We start from the raw sequence: 15,707 nt of genomic DNA on the forward strand, positions 1-15,707 counted from the left end.
GAGCCATATGGTTGTCGCTTTATTGTATGAAATGCAATCGCCGTGTAATTGCTTTACTTTATCACTAAGCGGTAGCGATAGTCGTAGAAGAAATAGTTGGCGAGACGACAACGATGCTACGATGGCGATCAAGGTGTCAAGCCGGTGACGATGGTGATCATGACAGTGCTTTGGAGATGGAGATCAAAGGCACAAGATGATGATGACCATATCATATCACTTATATTGATTGCATGTGATGCTTATATTTTATGCATCTTATTTTGCTTAGTACGGCGGTAGAATTATAAGATGATCCCTCACTAAATTTCAAGGTATATGTGTTCGCCCTAAGTATGCACTGTTGCTAAAGTTCGTCGTGCCGAGACACCATGTGATGATCGGGTGTGATAAGCTCTGTGTTCACATACAACGGGTGCAAGCCAGTTTTGCACACGCGGAATACTCGGGTTAAACTTGACGAGCCTAGCACATGCAGATATGGCCTCGGAACACAAAGACCGAAAGGTCGAGTGTGAATCATATAGTACATATGATCAACATAGTGATGTTCACCATTGAAAACTACTCCATCTCACGTGATGATCGGACATGGTTTAGTAGATATGGATCACGTGATCATTTAGATGACTAGAGGGATGCCTATCTAAGTGGGAGTTCTTAAGTAATATGATTAATTGAACTTTAATTTATCATGAACATAGCACCTGATAGTATTTTGCATGTCTATGTTGTTGTAGATAAATGGCCTGTGCTACTGTTCCTTTGAATTTTAATGCGTTCCTAGAGAAAGCTAAGTTGAAAGATGATGGTAGCAACTACACGGACTGGGTCTGTAACTTGAGAATTATCTTCATTGCTGCATAGAAGAATTACGTCCTGGAAGCACCGCTGGGTGCCAAATCCGCTGCAGGAGCAACTCCGGACGTTATGAACGTCTGGCAGAGAAAAGCTGATGAATACTCGATAGTTCAGTGTGCCATGCTTTACGGCTTAGAACCGGGACTTCAACGTCATTTTGAATGTCATGGAGCATATGAGATGTTCCAGGAGTTGAAGTTAATATTTCAAGCAAATGCCCGGATTGAGAGATATGAAGTCTCCAATAAGTACTACAGCTGCAAAATGAAGGAGAATAGTTCTGTCAGTGAACATATACTCAGAATGTCTGGGCACCACAATCACTTGACTCAACTGGGAGTTAATCTTCCTGTTGATAGTGTCATTGACAGAGTTCTTCAATCACTGCCACCAAGCTACAAAAGCTTCATGATGAACTATAATATGCAAGGGATGGATAAGACAATTCCAGAGCTCTTCGCGATGCTAAAGGCTGCGGAGGTAGAAATCAAGAAGGAGCATTAAGTGTTGATGGTTAACAAGACCACTAGTTTCAAGAAGAAGGGCAAAGGGAAGAAGGGGAGCTTCAAGAAGAACGGCAAGCAAGTTGCTGCTCAAGTGAAGAAGCCCAAGTCTAGACCTAAGCCTGAGACTGAGTGCTTCTACTGCAAAGGGACTGGTCACTGGAAGCGGAACTGCCCCAAGTATTTGGCGGATAAGAAGGATGGCAAAGTGAAAGGTATATTTGATATACATGTTATTGATGTGTACCTTACTAATGCTCGTAGTAGCGCCTGGGTATTTGATACTGGTTTTGTTGCTCATATTTGCAACTCAAAACAGGGGCTACGGATTAAGCGGAGATTGGCTAAAGACGAGGTGACGATGCGCGTGGGAAATGGTTCCAAAGTCGATGTGATCGCAGTCGGCACGCTACCTCTACATCTACCTTCGGGATTAGTTTTAGACCTGAATATTTGTTATTTGGTGCCAGCATTAAGCATGAACATTATATCTAGATCTTGTTTGATGTGAGACGGTTATTCATTTAAATCAGAGAATAATGGTTGTTCTATTTATATGAGTAATATCTTTTATGGTCATGCACCCTCAATGAGTGGTCTATTTTTATTGAATCTCGATAGTAGTGATACACATATTCATAGTATTGAAGCAAAAAGATACAAGTTTAATAATAATAGTGCAACTTATTTGTGGCACTGCCGTTTAGGTCATATTGGTGTAGAGCGCATGAAGAAACTCCATGCTGATGGGCTTTTGGAATCACTTGATTATGAATCACTTGATGCTTGCGAACCATGCCTCATGGGCAAGATGAATAAGACTCCGTTCTCTGGAACAATGGAGCGAGCAACATACTTATTGGAAATAATACACACTGATGTATGTGGTCCAATGAGTGTTGATGCTCGCGGTGGGTATCGTTATTTTCTGACCTTCACAGATGATTTGAGCAGATATGGGTATATCTACTTGATGAAACATAAGTCTGAAACATTTGAAAAGTTCAAAGAATTTCAGAGTGAAGTGGAAAATCATCGTACCAAGAAAATAAAGTTTCTACAATCTGATCGTGGAGGTGAATATTTGAGTTATGAGTTTGGTCTTCATTTAAAAAAATTGTGGAATAGTTACGCAACTCACGCCACATGGAACACCACAGCGTAATGGTGTGTACGAATGTTGTAACCGCACTTTATTAGATATGGTGTGATCTATGATGTCTCTTACTGATTTACCGCTATCGTTTTGGGGTTATGCTTTAGAGACGGCTGCATTCACATTAAATAGGGCACCATCTAAATCCGTTGAGATGACACCATATGAACTGTGGTTTGGCAAGAAACCCAAGTTGTCGTTTCTTAAAGTTTGGGGCTGCGATGCTTATGTGAAAAGGCTTCAATCTAATAAGCTCGAACCCAAAACAGAGAAATGTGTCTTCATAGGATACCCAAAGGAAACTGTTGGGTACACCTTATATCAGAGATCCGAAGGAAAGAAATTCGTTGCTAAGGATGGATCCTTTCTAGAGAAGGAGTTTCTCTCGAAAGAAGTGAGTGGGAGGAAAGTATAATTTGATGAGGTAATGCTTCTCCCGAATTGGAAAGTAATCCATCACAAAAATTAGTTCCAGTGATTCCTACACCAATTATTGAGGAAGCTAATGATGATGATCATGAAACTTCGTATCAAGTTACTACTGAACCTCGTAGGTCAAGCAGAGTATGATCCACACCAGAGTGGTACGGTAATCCTGCTCTGGAAGTCATGTTACTTGACCATGATGAACCTACGAACTATGAGGAAGCGATGATGAGCCCAGATTCCGCGAAATGGCTTGAGGCCATGAAAACTGATATGGGATCCATGTATGATAACAAAGTGTGGACTTTGGTTGACTTGCCCGATGATCGGCAAGCCATAGAGAATAAATGGATCTTCAAGAAGAAGACTGACGCTGACGGTAATGTTACTATCTGCAAAGCTCGACTTGTTGTGAAAGGTTTTTGACAAGTTCAAGGAGTTGACTACGATGAGACCTTCTCACCCGTAGCGATGCTTAAGTCCGTGATACGTCCATTTTGCATCATGCTTTTATATCGATATTTATTGCATTATGGGTTGTTATTACACATTATGTCACAATACTTATGCCTATTCTCTCTTATTTTACAAGGTTTACATAAAGAGGGAGAACGCCGGCAGCTGGGATTCTGGGCTGAAAAGAAGCAAATATTAGAGACCTATTCTGCACAGCTCCAAAAGTCCTAAAACTTCAGAGAAGATGTTTTAAGAATATATAATAAATATTGAGCGCAAGAAGTCACCAGGGGGGCACACCCTGCCCACCAGGGTGGGGGGCACGCCCTACCCCACTGGGCGCGCCCCCTACCTCGTGGGCCCCCTGGTGGCGCTCTGGTGGCCATCTTCTGCTATATGAAGTCTTTCGATGGGAAAAAATCATAAGCCATCTTCTCGGACGAAACTCCGCCGCCATGAGGCGGAACCATGGCAGAACCAATCTAGGGCTCCGGCGGAGCTGTTCTGCCGGGGAAACTTCCTTCCGGGAGGGGGAAATCACCGCCATCGTCATCACCAATGTTCCTCTCATCGGGAGAGGGCAATCTCCATCAACATCTTCACCAGCACCATCTCCTCTCAAAACCCTAGTTCATCTCTTCTATCCAATTCTTGTCTCCAAGTCCGGGATTGGTACTAGTAGGTTGCTAGTAGTGTTAATTACTCCTTGTAGTTGATGCTAGTTGGTTTATTTGCTGGAAGACCATATGTTCAGATCCTATATGCATATTAATACCCCTCTGATTATGAACATGTTTATGCTTTGTGAGTAGTTACGTTTGTTCCTGAGGACATGGGAGAAGTCTTGCTATTAGTAGTCAAGTGAATTTGGTATTCGTTCGATATTTTGATGAGATGTATGGTGTCTCTCCTTTAGTGGTGTTATGTGAACGTCGACTACATAACACTTCACCATTATTTGGGAAGGCATTGGGAAGTAATAAGTAGATGATGGGTTGCTAGAGTGACAGAAGCTTAAACCCTAGTTTATGTGTTGCTTCGTAAGGGGCTGATTTGGATCCATATGTTTCATGCTATGGTTAGGTTTACCTTAATACTTTTGTTGTAGTTGCGGATGCTTGCAATAGAGGTTAATCATAAGTGGGATGCTTGTCCAAGTAAGGACAGTACCCCAAGCACCGGTCCACCCACATACCAAATTATCAAAGTACCAAACGTGAATCATATGAACGTGATGAAAACTAGCTTGACGATATTCACATGTGTCCTCGGGAGCGCTTTTCTCTATATAAGAGTTTGTCCAGGCTTGTCCGTTTCTACAAAAAGGATTGGGCCACCTTGCTGCACTTTGTTTACTTTTGTTACTTGTTGCTCGTTACAAATTATCCTGTCACAAAAACTATCTGTTACCACTTATTTCAGTACTTGCATAGAATACCTTGTTGTAAACCACTTATCATTTCCTTCTGCTCCTCTTTGGGTTCGACACTCTTACTTATCGAAAGGACTACGATAGATCCCCTATACTTGTGGGTCATCAAGACACTTTTCTGGCGCCGTTGCCGGGGAGTGAAGTGCCTTTAGTAGGTGGAATTTGGTAAGGAAAAATTTATATAGTGTGCTGAAATTTACTGTCACTTGTTACTATGGAAAGTAATCCTCTGAGGGGCTTGTTCGGGGTATATTCACCCCGACCAGTAGAGCAAAGAGTTGCTCCTCAACCTACTCAACCTACTGAAAATGAAAATGAAAATGTCTGCTTTGAAATTCCTTCGGGTATGATAGAAAAACTGCTAGCTAATCCTTTTGTAGGAGATGGAACAAAGCATCCTGATGAGCATCTAATATATGTGGATGAAGTTTGTGGATTATTTAAGCTTGCAGGTGTACCCAGAGATGTTGTTAAGAAGAAGGTCTTCCATTTATCTTTGAAGGGAGATGCATCGACATGGTATAGGCTATGTGATGATATGGGGTCATGGAACTACAAACGATTGAAATTTGAATTTCATCAGAAGTTTTATCCTATGCATCTTGTTCATCGTGATCGCAATTATATATATAATTTTTGGCCTTGCGAAGGAGAAAGCATCGCTCAAGCTTGGGGGAGGCTTAAATCAATGTTATATTCATGCCCCAATCATGAGCTCTCGAGAGAGATGATTATTCAAAATTTATATGCTCGGCTTTCTGATAACAATCGCACCATGCTCGATACTTCTTATGCTGGCTCTTTTATGATGAAGACTATTGAATTCAAATGGGATTTATTGGAAAGAATTAAACGCAACTCTAAAGATTGGGACCTCGACGAAGGTAAGGAGTCGGGTATGACACCTAAGTTTGATTGTGTTAAATCTTTTATGGATACCGATGTTTTCCGTAAATTTAGCACTAAATATGGACTTGACTCTGAGATAGTAGCTTCTTTCTGTGAATCTTTTGCTACTTATGTTGATCTCCCCAAGGAGAAGTGGTTTAAATATCATCCTCCCATACAAGTAAAAGTAGTTGCACCAATTAAAGTTGAAGAAAAGATTGTCACTTATAATGATCCTATTGTTCCTACCGCTTATGTTGAGAAACCACCTTTTCCTGTTAGGATAAAGGATCATGCTAAAGCTTCAACTGTGGTTCATAAAAGCAATATTAAAACTTATGCACCTCCTGAGCAAATTAAAGTTGAACCTGATATTGCTATTGTTAAAGATCTCTTGGCTAGTAATATTGATGGGCATGTTATTTATTTCTGTGATGAAACTACCAGAATTGCTAAACCTTGTGCTAAAGATAAACCTAGACCTGTGGTAGGCATGCCTGTTATTTCTGTTAGAATAGGAGATCATTGTTATCATGGTTTATGTGATATGGGTGCCAGTGCTAGTGCAATACCTATTAGCCTATATAGAGAAATTATGCATGATATTGCACCTGTTGAGTTAGAAGATATTGATGTCACAATTAAACTTGCCAATAGAGATACTATTTCACCAATGGGGATTGTTAGAGATGTTGAAGTCTTGTGTGGGAAAACTAAATATCCTGCTGATTTTCTTGTTCTTGGTTCCCCACAAGATAGCTTTTGTCCCATTATATTCGGTAGACCCTTCTTAAACACTGTTAATGCTACCATAGATTGCAAAAGGGATGTTGTTACTATCGGTTTAGATGATATGTCTCATGAATTTAATTTCTCTAAATTTAGTAGACAACACCATGAAGAATAATTACCTAGTAAGGATGAAATTATTGGTCTTGCTTCTATTGTCATACCTCCTAGTGATCCTTTAGAACAATATTTGCTAGACCATGAAAATGATATGTTTATGAATGAAAGAAGGGAAATAGATGAAGTATTCTTTAAACAGGAACCTATTCTGAAACACAATTTGCCTGTTGAAATCCTAGGGGATCCTCCTCCACCCAAGGGTGATCCCGTGTTTGAGCTTAAACCGTTGCTTGATACTCTTAAATATGCTTATCTTGATGAGAAAAAGATATATCCTGTTATTATTAGTGCTAACCTTTTAGAGCATGAGGAAGAGAGATTATTGAAAACTCTGAAGAAGCACCGTGCTGCTATTGGGTATACTCTTGATGATCTTAAGGGCATTAGTCCCACTCTATGTCAACATAAAATAAATTTGGAAGAAGATGCTAAACCAGTTCGTGATCATCAACGACGGCTGAATCCTAAAATGAAAGAAGTGGTAAGAAAGGATATACCAAAGCTCCTTAAGGCAGGTATAATCTATCCCATTGCTGATAGTCAGTGGGTAAGTCCTGTCCATTGTGTCCCTAAGAAGGGAGGTATTACTGTCGTTCCTAATGATAAAGATGAATTGATTCCTCAAGGAATTATTACATGTTATAGGATAGTAAATGATTTCCGCAAATTAAATAAGGCCACTAAAAAGGATCATTACCCCTTAACTTTTATCGATCAAATGCTAGAAAGATTATCTAAACATACACATTTTTGCTTTCTAGATGGTTATTCTGGTTTCTCTCAAATACTTGTGTCAGCTAAGGATCAATCAAAGACTACTTTTACTTGCCCTTTTGGTACTTTTGCTTATAGACGTATGCCTTTTGGTTTATGTAATGCACCTGCTACCTTTCAAAGATGCATGATGGCTATATTCTCTGACTTTTGTGAAAAGATTTGTGAGGTTTTCATGGACGATTTCTCCGTCTATGGATCTTCTTTTGATGATTGCTTGAGCAACCTTGATCGAGTTTTGCAGAGATGTGAATAAACTAATCTTGTCTTGAATTGGGAAAAGTGTCACTTTATGGTTAATGAAGGTATTGTCTTGGGGCATAAAGTTTCTGAAAGAGGTATTGAAGTTGATAAAGCCAAGGTTGATGCTATTGAAAAGATGCCATGTCCCAAGGACATAAAAGGTATAAGAAGTTTCCTTGGTCACGTCGGTTTTTATAGGAGGTTCATTAAGGACTTCTCAAAAATTTCTCGGCCTCTAACTAATTTATTACAAAAATATATACCATTTGTCTTTGGTGATGATTGTGTAGAAGCATTTGAAATACTTAAGAAAACATTGATCTCTGCACCTGTTGTTCAGCCACCTGATTGGAATTTACCCTTTGAAATTATGTGTGATTCTAGTGATTATGCTATAGGTGCTGTTCTAGGGCAAAGAGTTGATAAGAAATTAAACGTTATTCAATATGCTAGTAAAACACTAGACAATGCTCAAAGAAATTATTCTACTACTGAAAAAGAATTTTTAGCAGTTGTATTTGCTTGTGATAAGTTCAGACCTTATATTGTTGATTCTAAAGTAACTATTCACACTGATCATGCTGCTATTAAATACCTTATGGAAAAGAAAGATGCTAAACCTAGACTTATTAGATGGGTTCTCTTGCTACAAGAATTTGACTTACATATTGTTGATAGAAAGGGAGCTGAGAACCCCGTTGCAGACAACTTGTCTAGGTTAGAAAATGTGCTTGATGACCCACTACCTATTGATGATAGCTTTCCTGATGAGCAATTAAATGTCATAAATGCTTCTCATACTGCTCCATGGTATGCTGATTATGCTAATTACATTGTTGCTAAGTGTATACCACATAGTTTCACATACCATCAAAAGAAAAAGTTCTTTTATGATTTGATGCATTACTTTTGGGATGACCCACATCTTTATAAAGAAGGAGTAGATGGTGTTATTAGACGTTGTGTACCTGAGCATGAACAGGAACAGATCCTACGCAAGTGTCACTCCGAAGCTTATGGAGGACACCATGCTAGAGATAGAACTGCACATAAGGTATTGCAATCTGGTTTTTATTGGCCTACTCTCTTCAAGGATGCCCGTAAGTTTGTCTTATCTTGTGATGAATGTCAAAGAACTGGTAACATTAGTAGACGTCAAGAAATTCCTATGAACTATTCACTCGTTATTGAACCATTTGATGTTTGGGGCTTCGACTATATGGGGCCTTTTCCTTCCTCTAATGGTTATACACATATTTTAGTTGTTGTTGATTATGTTACTAAGTGGGTAGAAGCTATTCCAACTAGTAGTGCTGATCATAACACCTCTATTAAAATACTTAAAGAAGTTATTTTTCCAAGATTTGGAGTCCCTAGATATTTAATGACTGATGGTGTTTCACATTTTATTCATGGTGCTTTCCATAAAATGCTTGCTAAATATGATGTTAATCATAGAATTACATCTCCTTATCACCCACAGTCTAGTGGTCATGTAGAATTGAGTAATAGAGAGCTCAAATTAATTTTGCAAAAGACTGTCAATAGGTCTAGAAAGAATTGGTCCAAGAAACTTCATGATGCATTATGGGCCTATAGAACTGCATATAAAAATCCTATGGGTATGTCTCCATATAAAATGGTCTATGGAAAAGCATGTCACTTACCTCTCGAACTAGAACACAAGGCATATTGGGCTATTAAAGAGCTCAATTATGATTTTAAACTTGCCGGTGAGAAGAGGTATTTGATATTAGCTCACTCGATGAATGGAGAACCCAAGCCTACGAAAATGCCAAGTTGTTTAAAGAAAAAGTTAAAAGATGGCATGATAAAAGCATACAAAAGTGGGAGTTTAATGTAGGTGATTATGTATTGTTATACAACTCTCGTTTAAGATTTTTTTGCAGGAAAACTTCTCTCTAAATGGGAAGTTCCTTACGTTATTGAGGAGGTCTATCGTTCCGGTGCCATAAAAATCAACAACTTCAAAGGCACAAATCTGAAGGTGGTGAACGGTCAAAGAATCAAACATTATATCTCAGGTAATCCCATAAATGTTGAAACCAATGTTATTGAAACCATAACCCCAGAGGAATACATAAGGGACACTTTCCGGATCGTTTCAGACTCTGAAAAGGAATAGGTATGTGGTATGGTAAGTAAACTGACTCCAAAACAGTTCTAAAGGCAATATTTCTCTGTTTTGGAATATTTAGAAAAATAAAAAAATAAGAAGCAGTCCGGGAAGGACACAAGGGCTCCACGAGGGTGGAGGACGCGCCCTACCCTACTGGGCGCGCCCCCTACCTCGTGGGCACCTCGTGCGCTCTCCGGACTCCGTTTTCTTACACGATACGTATTTTGGTAGGCAAAAATTCATTATATAATCTCCCGGAGGTTTTGACTCCCGTATCACGCAAATATCTCCTGTCTTTGTTTCGAGCTTTCCTGCTGCAGATTTGAGCAACATGTCGTCCCAGGATTCGGGAGGAGAGGGCTATGTGGTTGATCACCTTGCAGATCCTAAAGTCTATGGGGATGTGGAGCATTGTGGTTGGACTACGGAAGAAGAAGAGGACTATGAAACTAAGGGAAAGGAGGAGACGAGCTCAGATGATGATGAAGTCCCACTACCTCAACCTGGGGACATGCATGTGGAGTTCAAAAAGTCAAGCCTCCCTGACAGAATAAAGAAATCTAAGATCGAGTTTATCCCTTTTCGCCTCTTGCAGGAAAACAAACAGGAACTATGCAAAAAGATACTGAGCCTGGAGCAGGAGATCGAGGACCTAAGGGACCAAAATTCTGTCCTCAAGCGCAAATTAAGGAAGAAGCCTACGCCATCAACAAAACCGCCATCTTCTCCACCAACAAAGAAGAATTGAGTATCCGGTATGGGCACTCCCCTTGGCAACTGCCAAGCTTGGGGGAGTGCCCCGGTATCGTATCACCATCACTTTTATCTTTACCGTTTTTCTTAGTTCGATCCTTTTGGTAATATCTTGATCTAGTAGAATAAAGTTTATGGCATGATCTAGTTTTGAGTTTTGCTTTATGATCCCTCTATGTAATCGAGTCCGTGAGCTATATATAATAAAGATTAGTGTTGAGTCAAGGGCTTGATTATTTTTCCATGATCCTAAGTGAATAAAAGAAAAGAGAAATAAATAAAAAAGGGAAACAAAGAGATCATATGGATCTTATGGAGAGTAATGAGCTCACATAGAAAAAGTATGATGAATAAAAGTTGTTGAGAGTTGACAAACATAGTTTTGGTCATCGTTGCAATTAATAGGAAGTAATAAAGAAAGCGAGGTCTTCACATATAAATATACTATCTTGGACATCGTTTATGATTGTGAGCACTCATTAAATTATGACATGCTAAAGAGTTAACGTTGGACAAGGAAGACAACATAATGGGTTATGTTTTCTTACATCTGAGATAAATTATATTGTCATGGATCATCCAACATGGTTGAGCTTGCCTTTCCCCCTCATGCTAGCCAAATTCATCGCACCAAGTAGAGATACTACTAGTGCTTCCAAATACCCTTAAACCAGTTTTGCCATGAGAGTCCACCATACCTACCTATGGATTGAGTAAGATCCTCCAAGTAAGTTGTCATCGGTGCAAGCAATAAAAATTGCTCTCTAAGTATGTATGACTTATTAGTGTGGGAGAAAATAAGCTTTATACGATCATGTGATATGGAAGAAATAAAAGCGACCGACTGCATAATAAAGGTCCATATCACAAGTGGCAATATAAAAGTGACATTCTTTTGCATTAAGATTTTGTGCATCCAACCATAAAAGCGCATGACAACCTCTGCTTCCCTCTGCGAAGGGCCTATCTTTTACTTTTATCTCTTACCTTGCATAAGAGTCATGGTGATCTTCACCCTTCCTTTTTACATTTTATCCTTTGGCAAGCACAGTATGTTGGAAAGATCCTGGTATATATGGCTAATTGGATGTGAGTTTTCGTGAAATATTATTGCTGACATTACCCTTGAGGTAAAACATTGGGAGGCAAAACTATAAGCCCCTATCTTTCTCTGTGTCCGATTAAAACTCCATACCCATAAGTATTGCGTGAGTGTCAGCAATTGTGAAAGACTATATAATAGTTGAGTATGTGGACATGCTGAAAAGCTCTTATATATTGACTCTTTCCTATGTTATGATAAATTGCAATTGCTCCAATGACTGAGATTATAGTTTGATTAGTTTTCAATGAAGTTTACGATTCATACTTGAAATTGTGATTGAATTATTACTCTAGCATAAGAGATCATATGACAAGAATTATATAAGTTGTTGTTCTAAGAATGATCATGATGCCCTCATGTCCGTATTTTATTTTTATCGACAGCTCTATCTCTAAACATGTGGACATATTTTTCGATTTCGGCTTTCGCTTCAGGACAAGCGAGGTCTAAGCTTAGGGGAGTTGATACGTCCATTTTGCATCATGCTTTTATATCGATATTTATTGCATTATGGGTTGTTATTACACATTATGTCACAATACTTATGCCTATTCTCTCTTATTTTACAAGGTTTACATAAAGAGGGAGAATGCCGGCAGCTGGGATTCTGGGCTGGAAAAGGAGCAAATATTAGAGACCTATTCTGCATAGCTCCAATAGTCCTGAAACTTCACGGAAGACGTTTTCAGAATATATAATAAATATTGAGCGCAAGAAGTTCACCAGGGGGACACACCCTGCCCACGAGGGTGGGGGCGGGCCCTACCCCCCTGGGCCCGCCCCCCTACCTTGTGGGCCCCCTGGTGGCCCTCCGGTGGCCATCTTCTGCTATATGAAGTCTTTCGATGGGAAAAAATCATAAGCCATCTTCTCGGACGAAACTCCGCCGCCACGAGGAGGAACCAATCTAGGGCTCCGGCAGAGCTGTTCTGCCGGGGAAACTTCCCTCTGGGAGGGGGAAATCATCGCAATCGTCATCACCAACGTTCCTCTCATCGGGAGAGGGCAATCTCCATCAACATCTTCACCAGCACCATCTCCTCTCAAAACCCTAGTTCATTTCTTGTATCCAATTCTTGTCTCCAAGTCTGGGATTGGTACTAGTAGGTTGCTAGTAGTGTTAATTACTCCTTGTAGTTGATGCTAGTTGGTTTATTTTGTGGAAGATCATATGTTCAGATCCTATATGCATATTAATACTCCTCTGATTATGAACATGTTTATGCTTTCTGAGTAGTTACGTTTGTTCCTGGGGACACGGGAGAAGTCTTGCTATTAGTAGTCATGTGAATTTGGTATTCCTTCGATATTTTGATGAGATGTATGTTGTCTCTCCTCTAGTGGTGTTATGTGAACGTCGACTACATAACACTTCACCATTATTTGGGCCTAGAGGAAGGCATTGGGAAGTAATAAGTAGATGATGGGTTGCTAGAGTGACAGAAGCTTAAACCCTAGTTTATGTGTTGCTTCGTAAGGGGCTGATTTGGATCCATATGTTTCATGCTATGGTTAGGTTTACCTTAATACTTTTGTTGTAGCTGCGGATGCTTGCAATAGAGGTTAATCATAAGTAGGATGCTTGTCCAAGTAAGGACAGCACCGAAGCACCGGTCCACCCACATACCAAATTATCAAAGTACCGAACGCGAATCATATGAACGTGATGAAAACTAGCTTGACGATATTCCCATGTGTCCTCGGGAGCACTTTTCTCTATATAAGAGTTTGTCCAGGCTTGTCCTTTGCTACAAAAAGGATTGGGTCACCTTGCTGCACTTTATTTACTTTTGTTACTTGTTGCTCGTTACAAATTATCCTATCACAAAAACTATCTGTTACCACTTATTTCAGTACTTGTAGAGAATACCTTGCTGGAAACCGCTTATCATTTCCTTCTGCTCCTCGTTGGGTTCGACACTCTTACTTATCAAAAGGACTACGATAGATCCCCTATACTTGTGGGTCATCAGTCCGTCCGAATCATGTTAGCAATTGTCGTATTTTATGATTATGAAATTTGGCAAATGGATGTCAAAATTGCATTCCTTAATGGATATCTTAAAGAAGAGTTGTATATGATGCAACCAGAAGGTTTTGTCGATCCAAAAGGTGCTAACAAAGTGTGCAAGCTCCAGCAATCCATTTATGGACTGGTGCAAGCCTCTCGGAGTTGGAATATACGCTTTGATAGTGTGATCAAAGCATATGGTTTTATACAGACTTTGGATAAGCCTGTATTTACAAGAAAGTAAGTGGGAGCTCTGTAGCATTTCTGATATTATATGTAGATGACATATTGTTGATCGGAAATGATACTGAATTTCTGAATAGCATAAAAGGATACTTGAATAAGAATTTTTCAATGAAAGACCTCGGTGAAGCTACTTATATATTAGGCATCAAGATCTATAGAGATAGATCAAGACGCTTAATTGGACTTTCACAAAGCACATACCTTGATAAAGTTTTGAAGAAGTTCAAAATGGATCAAGCAAAGAAAGGGTTCTTGCCTGTGTTACAAGGTCTGAAGTTGAGTCAGATCAATGCCCGACCACTGCAGAAGATAGAGAGAAAATGAAAGTCATTCCCTATGCTTCAGCCATAGGTTCTATCATGTATGCAATGCTATGTATCAGACCTGATGTCTGCCTTGCTATTAGTTTAGCAGGGAGGTACCAAAGTAATCCAGGAGTCGATCACTGGACAGCGGTGAAGAACATCCTGAAATACCTGAAAAGGACTAAGGATATGTTTCTCGTTTATGGAGGTGACAAAGAGCTCGTCCTAAATGGTTACGTCGATGCAAGCTTTGACATTGACCCGGATGACTCTAAGTCACAAACCGGATACGTATTTATACTGAATGGTGGAGCTGTTAGTTGGTGCAGTTCCAAGCAGAGCATAGTGGCGGGATCTACGTGTGAAGCGGAATACATAGCTGCTTCGGAAGCAGCAAATGAAGGAGTCTGGATGAAGGAGTTCATATCCGATCTAGGTGTCATACCTAGTGCATCAGGTCCAATGAAAATCTTTTGTGACAATACGGGTGTGATTGCCTTAGCAAAGGAATCCATATTTCACAAGAGAACCAAGCACATCAAGAGATGCTTCAATTCCATCCGCGATCAAGTCAAGGAGGAAGACATAGAGATTTGCAAGATACATACGGATTTGAATGTTGCATACCCGTTGAATAAGCCTCTCTCACGAGCAAAACATGATCAGCACCAAGACTCCATGGGTGTTAGAATCATTACTATGTAATCTAGATTATTGACTCTAGTGCAAGTGGGAGACTAAAGGAAATATGCCCTAGAGGCAATAATAAAGTTGTTATTTATATTTCCTTATATCATGATAAATGTTTATTATTCATGCTAGAATTGTATTAACCGGAAGATTAGTACATGTGTGGATACATAGACAAACAGAGTGTCCCTAGTATGCCTCTACTTGACTAGCTCGTTAATCAAAGATGGTTAAGTTTCCTAGCCATAGACATGTGTTGTCATTTGATGAATGGGATCACATCATTAGAGAATGATGTGATGGACAAGACCCATCTGTTAGCTTAGCATAATGATCGTTTAGTTTTTCTGCTATATCTTTCTTCATAACTTATACATGTTCTCAGACTATGAGATTATGCAACTCCCGAATACCGGAGGAACACCTTGTGTGCTATCAAACGTCACAACGTAATTGGGTGATTATAAAGATGCTCTGCAGGTGTCTCCGATGGTGTTTGTTGAGTTAGCATAGATCGAGATTAGGATTTGTCACTCCGTGTATGGGAGAGGCATCTCTGGGCCCTCTCGGTAATGCACATCACTATAAGCCTTGCAAGCAATGTGACTAATGAGTTAGTCACGGAATGATGCATTACGGAACGAGTAAAGAGACTTGCCGGTAACGACATTGAACTAGGTATGGGGATACCGACGATCGAATCTCGGGTAAGTAACATATCGATGACAAAGGGAACTACATATGTTGTTGTGCGGTTTGACCGATAAAGATCTTCGTACAATATGTAGGAACCAATATGAGCATCCAGG

Source organism: Triticum urartu, chromosome 7A (genome assembly GCF_056163025.1).
Source record: "Triticum urartu cultivar PI428250 chromosome 7A, HENAU_Tu73, whole genome shotgun sequence".
NCBI lineage: Eukaryota > Viridiplantae > Streptophyta > Magnoliopsida > Poales > Poaceae > Triticum > Triticum urartu.